Raw genomic sequence first — 15948 nt, 5'->3', positions numbered from 1 at the left:
ATCAACCTACGCTTAACAACAACAATCATCACAAAGATATTCTATAGAGCATGCAACCAAGCATCATCATAATCACAATCATCCAGAATCAAAGCAAAATCACAGAATATTATATGAGAAACTAGGGTTTTCATGAACACATAATCAAGAATCAAAAGTTACTAAGAATCAAGCAATCAATAAACAATAACCATTTACCTTGTGTTGATTCTAAAGAAATGTGGAATCGAAAGTGATGAATAGCTTGCCAATGATAATGGTGATGATTGCTAGGGAATTAGAGGATGTAATACGTGTTTTGATTTTGAGAGAATGATTAGTGAAAAGGGGATTAGGGTTAAGTATTACTAGGATTTCACTAATTGCTCTCTAAATCCTCAAGTATTAACTTTTACACAAGTACACCATCTCACAACAATTTCACAGTTTCACCACTAAGTTTATGCATTTAACAAATTTATCACAATTGACACTTAACCATGCATAATCACACAATGCACTTCATTGTAACAAAAACATATAAAATTCCATAGCAACTACTTGTGCAAATAAATCAACTAAACAAGACAAGAACGTGCAATAAATGCGAAATAGAATCTTGGAAATTCGAGTTGTCACAACAATGAAGCCCCAGCTAGGAGAGTCATCGCAGACTATGCCAGGCTGAACGCGGCCAATGCTCGTTCCAGCATTACCCGACCCGCTATCGGGGTTAATCGCTGGCAGATTCCACCCCAGATCATCACGATGGTTACGAACACCATCCAATTCCATGGACTACCTTCTGAGGAACCGAATGTCCATCTCTCGCGCTTTTCAGCTATCTGCGATACGTTCCAGGAGCAAGGTGTCACCGAGGATGCCTGTAAGCTGCGCCTATTTCCATTCTCGCTCGCTGACCGCGCTCATGCTTGGTTGGAATCCCTCCCTGCGGGATCCATTACTACCTGGGCCGGTATGAAAGAAAAATTCTTAGGTAAGTATTTCCTCCTTCCAAAACCGCTCGTCTGAGGAGCCTGATCCAAGAGTTTCGCCAAAAGGAGGGAGATTCATTCTACGAGACATGGGAGCGTTTCAAGGAGTTACTACTCAAGTGTCCTCATCACGGATTTGAGGATTGGGCTTTAGTTGAGAGATTCTATCATGGAGTGACGCCCACTACGAGGAATATGCTGAATACTACTGCCGGTGGCAATCTGCTGACCGCCAAGACACCGGATGAGTGCATGGATATGTTCGAGGATATAGCGATGAGTAGCTACGAGTTTCCTGAGTCTAGAGATTCATCTACTACACATAGAGGAGTGCACAAGGTCGATGAGGTCACCAGGATGCAAGCACAGATTGACGCTTTGAAACAGCAGGTGAGTGATATGAAGGTACAGAAGGAGCAGCTATGCGAGATATGCACTGGTAGGCATGACACGACCGCGTGTCCTATTGCTCCTACTGAGACACCAGATCAGGTATAGTTTGTAGGTAATCGAAATCAAGGAAATTTTGGGGAGCGTTACAATTCAAATTGGAGGAACCACCCGAATTTCAGTTGGAAGAACAACAACCCACCGGGGTTTCAGCAGCGTCAGAACTTGTTTCAGGACGCAGGAGCAGGATCGAGTTCGGGTACGAATAAAAACCCCATGTTGGAGGAGATGCTAAGGCAGAACCAGGAGACAATGAAGCAGAATCAAGAGACCCTGGTTCAGCAGACACAGTTACTGACTCAGTTCATGACCAGAGAGGAGGCACGACATCAGGAGAACCAGTCGCGATTCTTGGAGCATGAGACTTTCATGAAGAATCAGAGCATGGCTTTTCAGAATCTTGAGAGGACTGTAGGTGCGATGCCAGAGAAGTTGAGTCAGAGACCCCCTGGTGGTCTCCCTAGTAGCACTGAGGGTAATCCAAATGCCACTGCAAAGGCTGTTACTACGAGGAGTGGTCGAGGAGCTGTAGAGGTCGAGCCGGTAGATGACGAGGACCCGGAGGTCGACGAGGAGATTCAGATGGAGACCCCTGCTGGCAAAGTGCACCCTAGGCTGCGCCCAGCAAGTACAGCACAGTCCAGCGGGTCTCCAGGAGAGAAGAAGGAGCCAGAGAAGGAGCCGATGAGGGTGTATAAGCCGACACCCCCTTACCCTGGTAGGTTAGTGAAGGGTAAGGACGCGGAGCAGTATGGTCGTTTCATGGAGATGCTGAAGAAGTTACACGTGAACATCCCGCTCGTCGAGGCTTTGGCGAAGATGCCGAAGTATGCGACGTTTTTGAAGGATCTTCTTACGAATAAGAAGAAATTAGAGGATCTGTCGACTGTCACCCTGAGTGAGGAGTGTTCTGCTGTCGTGCAGAACAAGCTGCCAAAGAAAATGACTGATCCTGGTAGCTTTACCATCCCATGTCTGATTGGGAATCTTACTGTCAGCAATGCGCTTGCTGACCTAGGTGCTAGCATAAATCTCATGCCCTATTCCATATTCTCTAAGCTTGACCTAGGAGAGCCTTCCCTTACGCGCATGAGTATTCAGCTTGCCGATCGATCGGTGAAGTTTCCTAGGGGCATCGTGGAGAACATGTTGGTGAAAGTCGACAAGTTCGTATTTCCCGTGGACTTTGTCATTCTCGACATGGATGAGGACTCTGAGGTCCCGTTGATCTTAGGTCGTCCATTCCTTGCCACTGCACGAGCAGTCATTGACGTATATCATGGAAAGTTAACTCTTTGTGTCGATAAAGATGAGGTCACTTTTGATATCCAACATTCTATGAGGCACACCCGTCAGCATGATGACACTCTCTACTTTATTGATACTCTTATGTCACATGTGGGTGGCCTTCTCAGCGAGATTTGTGGGAGAGATGCATCTGATACGCATGATGCGAGTATGGATGATCAGGGGAGTGAGGTCACTGAGTTGGATGTTGAGCAGGACCCTCTGTTGCAGGCTACCAAGCCTTCCCCTAGATTCGAGGTGTTTGAGGTTATCGAGGGGGAGGATATTCCGAAGGAGAGACCGTCTGTTGAGGCACCCCCGCCCCTGGAGTTGAAGGAGTTGCTGTCTCATCTGGAGTACGCATTCTTAGGCGAGGGATCGCAGTTACCCGTCATCATTTCTGCTGGATTGACGGAGGAGGAGAAGAAGAAGCTGATGAGTGTTTTGAGAGAGCACAGGCAGGCTATTGCGTGGAAGCTGATGGACATCAAGGGTATTAACCCTTCGTTTTGCACGCACAAGATCTTGATGGAAGAGGAGTTCAAGCCGGTGGTTCAGCCTCAGAGAAGGCTAAACCCTAATATGCAGGATGTAGTGAAGAAAGAGGTAATTAAGTTGCTAGATGCAGGACTGATTTACCCGATTTCGGACTCTGCATGGGTGAGTCCCGTCCAGGTGGTCCCCAAGAAGGGGGGTATGACAGTGGTCGTCAACGATAGGAATGAGTTGATACCCACCCGGACCGTCACCGGCTGGCGAGTTTGCATAGATTATCGCAGACTCAACGACGCCACGCGCAAGGATCACTTTCCTTTGCCATTCATTGATCAGATGCTGGAGCGACTGTCAGGACAACAGTTCTATTGCTTTCTTTATGGATTCTCAGGTTATTTCCAGATCCCTATTGCACCAGAGGATCAGGAAAAGACCACATTTACATGCCCTTTTGGCACCTTCGCGTATCGACGCATGCCATTTGGGTTGTGTAATGCTCCATGTGACAACTCGTATTTCGAACCTACTTTGTGTAACGTATGTGAACGTGTTGTGATTATATGAGCTTTGATTTATTGAATGTTATTATGTGCATGAATGTACGTTATTGAATGTTTGTATTAAACGCACAACATGATCCGATCGCACAACACTACACCTGATCACACAAGCCCACTTGGGGCCGTATCCATTGTAATCGGACCATAAGGGCAGCCCATGTGTGGGTTCGGCCCATCCTCCTCTTACACGCATACAAGCAATCCCCCTTAGAGTTTTGGTTCTCACTTGTTACAACAACACCTTCACACACAAAACCCTAGTTCGGTTCCTCTCTCTCACAAACTTGACGGCAGCCATCGGAACTTGTGGTGTTCGGATCAATCCTTGCTCTCTCTCCTTCAATTGGTTAGTGTATCATCTTGTCCGTGTGATTATTGATATTATGTTTGCCATGATACGGTGTGTATGAATGTTATACTTGTGAATCGAATATGTATAATCGGCTATGATATGAATCGGTTTGATGTAGATGTTGATCCACTGTTTTGTTTGCTAGATTCGGATTGTTAACTTATTATTGTTCTAGTGAATCGGGTTATGATGAAGTAATCGGTTACAATATGTTCAGGATCGAATGTGGTTGTTGGTAGGATGCATGCTAGAAAATCAGGTTCATGAGCCAAGTGTTAATTGTGATAGATGTTCATGGTTGTCATTGTTCATGATTATGATTTGGTTAGGGTTTATGTGAATTAGTTGAAACAACCTTGCTTTGATCGAATATTTGTAAAACAAGAAACTGTTAATTTGTTATTGTAAAATTGGAAACTATTAACTAGCTTGTAACCGAGTGCATGAAATCCGGAACACTTAAACCTACTCGCACAAGACTTCTTGGTCGTACAAGAAGTCTAGTCGCACAAGTCATCTGATCGCGCAAGGAGCCCAATCGCATAAGGTGCCTTAGTCGCACAAGGCTAATTGTACCGCACAATACCTTGGGCCACACACAGATGAATAACCAGTTGGTGTTACTGGGCCGGACCGCCTAAGACCTCACTCGCACAAGGTACCTTCAGTCGCACAAAGTATTGCTAGTCGCACAAGATGTTATGTTGGGCCGGGTATACTTATTGGGCCAAACAGGCTATTGAATTGCTTATGTTATTTGGGCCGGGCTAGTGTCCAATCGCACAACCCATTGTGGATCGCACAAGCCTTGCAAATCGCACAAGGGGTTGGGCCGACTGTTATTGAGCCCAATCGTTTAATCGCAAAGTTTGGATATGTTATACACTTGTTTAACTGGTAAATGCTGCCATGTTCTATACATGCTCGAAACGTGCTAATTTGTGTGAAACCTATACGTGCATTACTTGAAGTCAAAACCTGACTTGTGTGGTAACCCTGTTAGGACGTGGTTGACCACCCTTAGTTCGAGAACCTTTTGTGTATCTGCCGAGCAAACCAAGGTGAGTTCACACAGCGAAGGCATGGGGTTCCCGGGTGGGAATGGGATTGGATGACTTATTGTATATACTCAGATGGTGGAACCTAACGATAAGATACGGCTAGACTAGTAACACTTATTGAACTGATCTTCGCACACCTGCCAAGGGTTGGCCGCGATATTATGACTGACTTCGCACACCTGCCTTGGGAAGGTCGCGAACTAAATGTACTAATCTTCGCACACCTGCCTGGGAGGCCGCGTACACATAAACCTAGTCTAGAATACTTGGGAAAAACATTCCCTAATATCTTCGCATACCTGCCTAGGAGGCCGCGATGAAAATTAATACGATACATGACATAACGAACGAACATACTACTACTCACACTATACTATTACTGAACTATTAACTGTGAACTCGCTCAACTAGTTGTTGACTCTCTGCTGCATGCCTTGCAGGACCTTAGGTACTTGTGGAGCTTGCACTAGGAAGGAGCAGGTCGTTGTGGAGCATGGATCGTGGATGCCATGTTAAAACATTTAAACATTTGAACTATGATATATTTTGGGTTTTCATACTTATGCTTCCGCTACACTTGATACTATAATTATGCTTTGAACACCTATCGTATTGAATGATTGGTTTGCATTTATTTTACTTGATATTAATTACATGTTCAATATGATTGGTGGCTTGATCCTGGTCAGTCACGCTCCCAAACGGTGATATTCCGCAGGTGGATTTTGGGGGTGTGACACTCCAGCCACATTTCAGCGCTGTATGGTGGCGATCTTTCACGAGTTGATCGAGGACTCCATGGAGGTGTTCATGGATGACTTTTCTGTGTTTGGAGTTCCTTCGATCATTGTCTGCGAAATCTCGAGCGTGTGCTTACTCGATGTGAGGAGACGAACCTGATGCTCAATTGGGAGAAGTGTCATTTTATGGTTCGAGAGGGGATTGTGCTAGGGCACAAGATTTCACAGGCGGGGCTTGAGGTTGATCAAGCCAAGGTTGATGTTATTTCCAAGCTCCCGCCGCCTACTTCTGTGAAGTCGATTAGGAGTTTCTTGGGTCATGCAGGATTCTACCGCCGTTTCATCCGCGACTTTTCGAAAATTGCTCGCCCGATGACCCAGCTGCTAGAGAAGGATAGGCCATTCGTGTTCGATGATGAGTGTTTGAGGGCCTTCGAGTTGATTAGGGAGAGGTTAGTGAGTGCTCCCATTCTGATTGCTCCCGATTGGAGCCTCCCATTTGAGATCATATGCGATGCCAGCGACTTTGCTGTTGGGGCCGTTCTAGGGCAGCGTAGGGAGAAACACTTTCATCCCATTTACTACGCTAGCAAGACCCTAAACGACACCCAAGAAAACTACACCACCACGGAGAAGGAGTTGCTGGCAGTCGTATTCGCGTGCGACAAATTCCGTTCCTATCTTGTGCTATCGAAGACTGTTATCTTCACGGATCATGCGGCTCTTCGTTACTTGTTTGCGAAGAAGGATGCGAAGCCTAGGCTTATTCGATGGATTTTGCTGCTTCAGGAGTTTGACCTAGAGATTAGGGACAAGAAGGGGGCCGAGAACGTAGCTGCTGATCATCTGTCGAGATTGGAGAGCCCCGAGATAGAGAAAACTCGGGAGGATAGGATTGGGGATGAGTTTCCCCATGAGGCGTTGATGTTTTTGAAAGCCCACGAGGAAGGCTTTCCCTGGTTCGCTGATCTGGCAAATTACTTGTCTACAGGTGACCTTGTGGAGGGCATGACGTATCAGCAATAGAAGAAATTCTTTGCGGATGTCAAGCACTACATTTGGGAGGATCCATACTTGTTTAGGATCGGTGCGGACCAGGTTATTAGGAGATGTGTGTTTGGGTCCGAGTCTCGCAGCATCCTGCGACATTGTCATGAGGGACCGACTGGTGGCCATTATGGTGCTGCTCATACCGCCAAACGTGTGTTTGATGCGGGTTTTTATTGGCCGACCATCTTTAGGGACGCACATGAGTTTGTGCGAAGTTGTGATGCCTGTCAGAGGACAGGAAATATCTCATCCCGTAATGAGATGCCCCAAAACCCCATTCAGGTGGTTGAGGTCTTTGATATATGGGGTATCGAATTTACGGGTCCGTTCCCCATGTCGAGGGGGAACCGATACATCCTCGTCGCAGTGGATTATGTTTCTAAGTGGGTGGAGGCAGAGGCCTTGCCTACGAATGACGCGAGGGTTGTTGTGAGATTTTTGAGGAGGTTGTTTGCTAGGTTCGGGACACCGAAGTCCTTGATATCTGATCGAGGCACCCACTTTTGCAATTCACAGATGGAGAAGGTCTTGAAACGCTACGGGGTAACCCGTCGGCTTTCAACGGCCTATCACCCACAAACGAGTGGGCAGGTGGAAAATTCGAATAGGGGGATTAAGAGGATCTTGGAGAAAACTGTCGGAAACAGTCGCATTGATTGGTCCGAGAAGTTAGATGACGCTCTGTGGGCTTTCCGTACTGCTTATAGGACGCCTATTGGGACCACACCCTTTAGGATAGTTTATGGGAAAGCGTGTCATCTACCGGTGGAGCTAGAGCATCGTGCATACTGGGCACTAAAGGCAGTCAATCTTGACTTGCCAACTGCGGGTAAGAACCGGTTTCTTCAGATTCACGAGTTAGAGGAGTTGAGAGATGAGGCGTATGAGAAGTCGTGGGCATATAAAGAACGTACTAAGGCGTTGCACGACAGACACTTGAAGCAGGTGAAAGAGTTCAAGTGTGGGGAGAAGGTGTTGCTATTTAATTCCCGGTTGAAGCTGTTCCTGGGAAAGCTTAGGTCGCGTTGGGTTGGTCCGTATGTGGTCACGCAGGTTTACCCATACGGAACAATAGAGGTTGAGAATGAAGACGGTCAGAGGTTCAAGGTCAATGGGCATCGATTGAAGCATTTTGTCGAGGGACCGACAGAGGATCGAGAGGAGGAGGTGATTGACCTCCCCGTTATGAGCACGTGAGAGTTGGTTTGGGTACTCGGATGTTCGTCCGAGTTGTAGAGTTTGTATGATTTTTAGTAGTATTTATTTTATTTTTATCTTTTGTGTACATGAGTCTAAATTAGTTGGTTTGAGTCAGTTTTTGTCGTTTTTTTTAGAGTCAGTACTGCTTTGGTTTTGCTTGTTTTTGTTGATGCAGGTTTGAATATGTACCACCCGTACTCAATCTCCATCCGGGTGAGTTTGGAGCTGCTTTTCGAATATCAGGCATTTACTGAGCTTGTCAGTTAGAGTCAAAGCCGATCGCGAAGGAAATGCTATACGATCGTGTACGGGTTCGGATCGATGACACGCGCAGCTGGCACTGATTTTTATCCTAACCAGCTAAGTCCTTTCCAATTCGTTATTTTTTTATTTATTTCTTATTTATTTTTAGTTGTCTTTCATCCTACATTGGGGACAACGTAAATTTTAAGTGTGGGGATGGGAGACTACGTCTTTTTAGGTAGTTTTGAGTAAAAAAAAACAAAAAAAAAATAAAATAAAAAAAATCGAAAAAAAAAGAGTTGGTTTTGTGAGTCCCGGTCTTTTAGCGCGTAGAAAACAAAAACCTTTTCAAAACGTCGGTCAAAAGCGGTTTAATTGTCGAATTTACGAGTCGGAGAGCACATGTTTCTTTAAGTTGCGGGATAGTAGGTTGATTGAATCAGTTTTTTTTTTTTTTTGGGAGTAAAGATTTTGGGATGCCTAGGATAGTGGATTGAGCCGGAGAGTTAATTGATTGTGCATTGTCAATATCGGTAGCCCTTATTTACCATATGATAGTGAGATTTGAGCCTTTACGTGTGTCATATTTATATGTTCACTACTTTCGTTTCATGTGTGTTTACCGACTTGTTGCATTACTTTAGAACTTGTGCGTTTTGATACAGTTTGAAACCTTCGGTTAGGATTTGGCATGGATATGATAGAGGCATTAGGATCACCTTGTTTTTGTAGCCTTTTTGTTTGACCCGTTTCACCACTACCCTTAGATACACCACTTTGAGCCTAACCATTCGTTTGTTACCCGTTTGTGATTTGATACCCGGATCGTGTTATGTGATTATTATATTTGAAAAAAAAATTGAAAAGCAAAAAAATGAAAAAAAAAATTGAAAAAAAAAGAAAAAAGAATAAAAAAAATAGAATAAAGTTGTGGGTCAAAATGACCAATATGTTAGTATTTGTTTCGTGTTTATCCGGTTTATTTTGTGATTATGTGTTTAGCCCATTATTTCCGGAAAAAAAAAAAATATATATATATATATATATATATACACCTACCTTTAGCCCTTACCTACCCAATAAAGTCCTCTTGATCCGTGTTAGATTTTAACAAATAGGTGGAATTCTGATTGGCGTACAAGCTTATGATAGTGTGCTTCATAGTTTGGTGTTGAGAGTTCACTCAAAATAACATATTTATCAGCCGAGAGATGAGTGATATTGTGAGGGGTATTGACATTGCATGATTGGTTGCTCGAAGGTAAGAAATGCTTGACTAGGTAGGCCCGTTTTCAGTTAAATGTTATGATTCATCAACCTTTTGAACGATGTAAGTCTTGTGAAACTGTTGTGTTTGATGATTTCGTAGTTCGTGTTATAATTTGTTCAAGACTTGCGTTGTTGTTAAGTGTTTAAGTTGGACATGTTGCTAGGGATTTTGCTTAGGGACAAGCAAAAGGTTAAGTGTGGGGATATTTGAAGTGTTGTAAAATACACATATTTGTCCCGTGTAAATTGTATAGTTTTTGTATAATTTTTATTTGTTTTATTTAGTTTTTAGTATTAGATTACATTATTTGGTGTTTTGGCAGGTACTGGTGCAAATGGAGCGAAAACGAGTAATATGGAAATCACCAGCCAGTTGAGCAGAGTAGAACGCCAGTAACAAAAATCAAAATTGCTGCTATTTTTCGTGATTGAGCCGAGCCCGCTATCTCTATATTATATTGGGGGAGGCTATATATATTGAATTCAAAATCAAAAGTGGGCCGATAAAATAAACTTCATGCATTTCGAAAACAGTTATTGTTTCATGGTTTTGGGCTTGTGAAACAAACTTAGTGGGTATTAAAAATAAAAACCCTAATGCAATGGAAAGATAATATATATAGAGAAGGTGGACGTGATGTAGGGGGACGATCATTGTTTTTGAGAAGAGGCACAAAGGTCAACAGCAATTGGCGGCAAGGAGGTGATCAGGGAAAAAGGCAGAATTGGAACAACAACAGTGACGGCAACAAGCACAATTGGTGATTATTATTGTTTTTCGTCCAACATCAAGGGAGTGGAGGATCCCTATTTGGTTTCGACACATCAGTGGGTGATTTCTCTTTATTGTATTCGAGAAGGCTGCTAGACGAACAGAAAGAAAGAAGAAATATTCAGTTCGAGTTTGGAACATTACGGGTTCGATATTGCGCTTATTTTTCTAATCCTTTGCATCGAAACCATGTTTTGTTTGATTTTCACAACTGAATTTATTACGCTTTTGATAAATATGAGTAGCTAAACTTCATAACTACCTAGGTTTTGATGAACTAGAGGATTGTAATGCGTTTGTGACATGTTTTCGGTTATTTGATGTGATTTACATAACTTTTCTTTTATATTGATATTGATATTGCATGTTGGTATGTTTTGGTTATTTTATTAGTCAATAAATTCAGCGGTTTAGGCACGAAGAAATTCCCCCTAGACTTAGAATTTAATTTAATTCGGTTATCTTAGGATTTTCGGGTTAGGTATTGTGTTGAGAAATTGACCAAGTTGACTAATAATTAAAATCACTATATTAAAACTTGCATCCTCATCTTGTGACTCGAAAGACGATTAGGGTGAGCTAGGTTATTAGCTAATTATTGGTGGGTAGATTGGGTGACCGATAGCTCGGGCTCGTTTATTGCATCGTAATTAAGGTTTCCTAGGATTTCAATTATCAAAGTTGGGTTTGCTTTGCGATTTTGGGATCTTCTCTTAACATAACTGTCTTTGAGGTCAAAAGGATTCTATTTTCGTCGGATTTCGTATCGATAGCTCGAGCCGGTTCGTTCTAGCACTTCACATTTAGTCTTGCTTTTTCAATTGGGACATCTCTAGCGGGGGGTCAATTGAGGGAAATAGATATTTAACCATTAGCATTGTCACATTAGCATTGCATGATTCTAAGGATTCGACACCTAGGTAGCCTTTATCTCATATATATTTGATCACAATTTGCTCGCGTGTTTGCTTCGTTTGTCTGTTTTGGTTCCTACGTTTTCTTGCTTATTTTAGTTATTAATTAATCAAAATCACTCAAAACAAATCTAAAAAATTTGACTACTTATTCGATAGAGGTTCATTATCTAGAGTTTGCATATAGTGTCCACGGATTGATATCCGGTCTTGCCATCTACACTACACTGCGACCGGTGCACTTGCCGATTGTGTGTGGTTTAGGTTGTGATTCCATTTTTAAAACTTGTTCGAATTTAATATACACATTTTCACACATCAATTGTCAGCAATCGATATGCCCCCTTTCCTGCCTCAGCTTCAATCAAATAAGGGCCTTCCCACTTTGGTGCCAACTTTCCATCAGCAGGATTGGTGGTGTTCTGAAATGCTTTCCTTAGTACCATATCACTAACTTGGAATTTCCTGATCCTGACATTTTTGTTGTAAGCTCCAGCCATCCTTTGTTGATAACTGGCCATCCTTATCCTTGCCAAATCCCTGATTTCTTCTATGGTATCCAAGTCTTGAACCAAGTTTTCAGCATTTCCTTCAGGATCACGGATACTTGTTCTTGCAGTAGGAACTACCATTTCTGTAGGGATCACTGATTTTGCTCCAAATACCAAAGAGAATGGAGTTTGACCAGTAGCAATCTTGGGAGTTGTCCTATCAGCCCATAATACATAAGGTAGCTCTTCTGCTCATTTCCCTTTCTTGGATCCAAGTTTCTTTTTCAAGTTGTTGATGATGATCTTGTTAGATGATTCTGCCTGACCATTAGCTTGTGGGTGGACTGGTGTTGATGTTATCATCTTAATCCCCCAGCTGTCACAAAATTTAGTAGTTCTATTCCCAATAAATTGGGATCCATTATCACATACAATTTCAGAAGGAATACCAAATCTAGTAATAATGTTTCTTTTAATGAAGGATATAACTTCCTTTTCTCTGACTTGAGCAAAGGCTTCAGCCTCTATCCACTTGGAGAAGTAATCAGTCATAGCAAGCATGAACACTTTTCCACCAGGTGCCTTAGGAAGCTTACCAACTATATCCATTCCCCATCTCATAAATGGCCAAGAAGAGGATATGGGATGCAAAATCTCTGCTAGTTGGTGAAGGATATTACTATGTGTTAGGGCTGGATTTTTATGACCTATGATCCTTACATGTGATCCTAACAAGTGATCCTTGTTTCTTTGGCAGATAAGTGATCCTCAGAGGAGCTCCAGGATCAGGATCACGGATCATCCTAAGGATCCTCATACTAACAACTGTTCTCTTTGGATTTAGTGTTATCTTGCAGGAATTACGAGTTGGATCTGGTCTTAGCAACGTAAACAAGGAATCTGTCACACTAATCTCGCACACGCATAATCAAAGATGGACGTTATGACAAATATGGAAACTCAGCACAATTCAAGGGCGATTATTTAGGCTAAATTTACTTCTATTTCTAAAGGGGTAACGAGCTAGTAGTTAGGTGATTTGCCTAAAATAGAACCACACACACTTGTATAAATGGCACTCTTGAACATTCGGAAGACACAACACATTTCTCACACGCTTTAGCATACGATACTATAGTGATCCTTGTACCTAGCTCGTTACCATCCGAAGTTGTAACCATTATTTGTTATATGGAAGTTTGGTGATCGGTAGTTTCCATCACCCGACGTTTTTTATGCCGGAGATCATTCATTGATCAAGGGCTTTTTCCTCGTATAAATCCTTGTGTCACTTGTGCATTTTACATTTGAGTGATCCTTCACTTTGTTCATCATACCAAGCATCATTCCCCGTTTACATAAAGTTTGGTTGCATTATCTTTAAGTGATTTTTGACCAAAACAGTTTGGCGCCCACCGTGGGGCAATTGGTGCTTCATTCATAAGAAAGTCTTTCTGTTGGTGATCATTCCGGAAGTGTTGCATGGCTTCATCGTTGAAGAATACTTCCACAGCGATGTCTGCAGTCAATTCATCTAATGGCATTCCACCTTTGCCTCCACCACCAGCTGGATCTCAGAAAATTGCTGAGAAGAGACCAACTCCTATCTTCTCTAAAACTTCATCTTCTGCTCTAACTTCTTCTGCTCCCAGTACTAGTGATATATTTACTTTGATTTTGCAGATGAGGGATCGTATGCAGCAGCAGGATGAAACTAATGACAGGATCCTCAGAGATGTGACAACTCGTATTTCAAACCTCTTGTTCTGTACTTTGATGTAACTTGCTTGAACTGTATGAGATTATGTGATATGTGTTTTTAAGGTTAGATATGTTATATGATCATGTGTGCTATATGAATTGTACTCGCACAATCTTCACCCGGTTGCACAAGTCTAATTGGGCCGATCGCACAAAGTCCTTATGGACTCCACGTGAACCGAATGGACAGCCAAGTTGGGTTCGGCCCATCTTGTTACTCGATTAACATTAGGGAATTGTAACCATATCCCATTTGTTACCAAATACACTTTACACACAAGTTTGCAAACCCTAGTCCTCTCATTCCCTCAAACCCGACGGCAACAACTCTTGGTGATCGAAGGTTTTGCTTTTCTATCGGATCAAACCTTGTTTCTTCTCTAACCGGTTAGTATTTCTTGTAATGTATATGTTTCGGGTGATGTGTTATCATGTTGTTGAGATGCGATTGATTATGTATGTGTTAAATCGGATAGTATGAAAATAATCTAAAGCATAATGGATGTTAATCGGCCACCATGTTATATATTCGGATTGTTGTATGATAATGTTAGATTGAATGTTTGTTAATCGGCTGAAGAGTGTGTTCATATGCGAATGATAGATGCAATCGTTAAACTATTATGTATGCTAGTAATCGGACCAAATCATACAATTCGATAGGATAATGGATATGTTGTTATGTTTTGATTAAGCTTAGGGTTCATGTGAATTTGATACTTGATTCCTTGTTTGATCGATATTATGCTAATTGAATTATTGGAATTGTGTTAATTGATAATTGTCAAAATTTGGAAACTATCGAATTGGTCAAAAAGAATTAATTGAGATTGTAACTGATTGCTTGATTCACGAAAGTTTGTTAACCGATCGCACAAGGCATCTTGGTCGTACAAGGTGTCCACTTGCACAAATGGATCAGTCGCACAAGCTGATCTGGTCGCACAAGCCGGACACACAAATTCAATCGCACAAGAGCTGTTCACTCGCACAAGGTTGCTGGACCGCACCGTTTGTAATGTTGATAAGTAGTTGGGCCGCTCAGCCCAAATTAAACCGCACAAGCCCATATCCGATCGCACAACCCATCCGGAACGTACAATCCAATCCGGATCGCACAAAAATTTTCATGGGCCGAGTATGTTTATGTTTGGACTTCTATTCTGTTGGGCTTAAGTATAGTTGGGCCGGGGATTTTGTTGGACCGCACAACATGTTGTTCATCGCACAACATGTTGGGCCGATTACATTTGGGCTAATGATTTAATCGCACAAGTATGATTTCATTATATTCTTGACTGTCTACGTGCTATACGTGTTGCTATGAGTCATACGTGCATTACTTGAACCAAACCTGACTTGTACGGTAACCCTGTTAGGACGTGGTTGACCTCGTTAGTTCAAGAACTCTTTCCTTTGTGTATCTACCGAGCAACCCAAGGTGAGTTCACACAGCCAAGGCATGGGGTTCCCAGGGTGGGAATGGGATTGGATGATTATTTCGTGCGTACAGAGTTAATGGAACCTAATGATATGGTCCTCAGGGTGAGGATGGTAAATGATAAGATTACGGCTAGACTAGTATACTTACTTGAACTGATCTTCGCACACACGCTAAGGGTTGGCTGCGATAATTATGACTGATCTTCGCACACATGCTTCGGGGAGGCTGCGAACTATAGAAACTAAATCTTCGCAAGTAATGCCAGGGTGGCCGCGATACAAATATACATAGTCTAGGATATTTGGGAGTATTAACCCAAATCTTCGCATACATGCCGAAAGGGCCCGCGATGGAAACCAATACTATACATGAACAATGAACGAACATAATACGACTCATACAATTACTATTACTGAACTTACTTACTGTGAACTCGCTCAACTAGTTGTTGACTCTCTGCTGCATGCCTTGCGGGACCTTAGGTACTTATGGAGCTTGCACAAGGAGGAGCAGGTCGTTGTGGGGATTGGATCGTGAACGAACATTTATTACTTTTCATACATTAATACTTATGTTTGGGGTTTTCACTTTAATGCTTCCGCTATACTTAACTATGTTGGTTTTGATAAACACCTTTCGTATTGATGGATAACTTTTACTATATATTTACATGTTCAATATGATTGGTGGCTTGATCCTGGTCATGTCACGCTCCCAAGCGGTGATACTCCGCAGGTGGATTTTGGGGGTGTGATAGATTGGTATCAGAGCCATTGGTTATAGAGAACTAGGTTTTAATATGGGGAAACGTTTTTATTAAAACCAGACTATAACCAGAACAGTGCTCTCAACGATCCACAACGACGCTTCGCTCCACGTGCAAGA

The 15948-nt window shown here is 42.6% G+C and overlaps 1 non-coding gene across 1 annotated transcript; it reads right to left on the bottom strand.

The window, feature by feature from the left end:
- Positions 1-1004: 1004 nt before the first annotated feature.
- On the bottom strand, positions 1005-1111 carry LOC118491794. Its single transcript, XR_004892239.1, has one exon. It is a non-coding gene; the product is annotated as a small nucleolar RNA R71 (small nucleolar RNA).
- Between the last annotated feature and the right edge of the window lie 14837 nt (positions 1112-15948).

The sequence above is a fragment of the Helianthus annuus genome, chromosome 4, assembly GCF_002127325.2.
Source record: "Helianthus annuus cultivar XRQ/B chromosome 4, HanXRQr2.0-SUNRISE, whole genome shotgun sequence".
NCBI classification, from domain to species: domain Eukaryota; kingdom Viridiplantae; phylum Streptophyta; class Magnoliopsida; order Asterales; family Asteraceae; genus Helianthus; species Helianthus annuus.
Note: the sequence above shows the minus strand (reverse complement) of the source record. Positions and strands in the feature narration are given on the sequence as shown.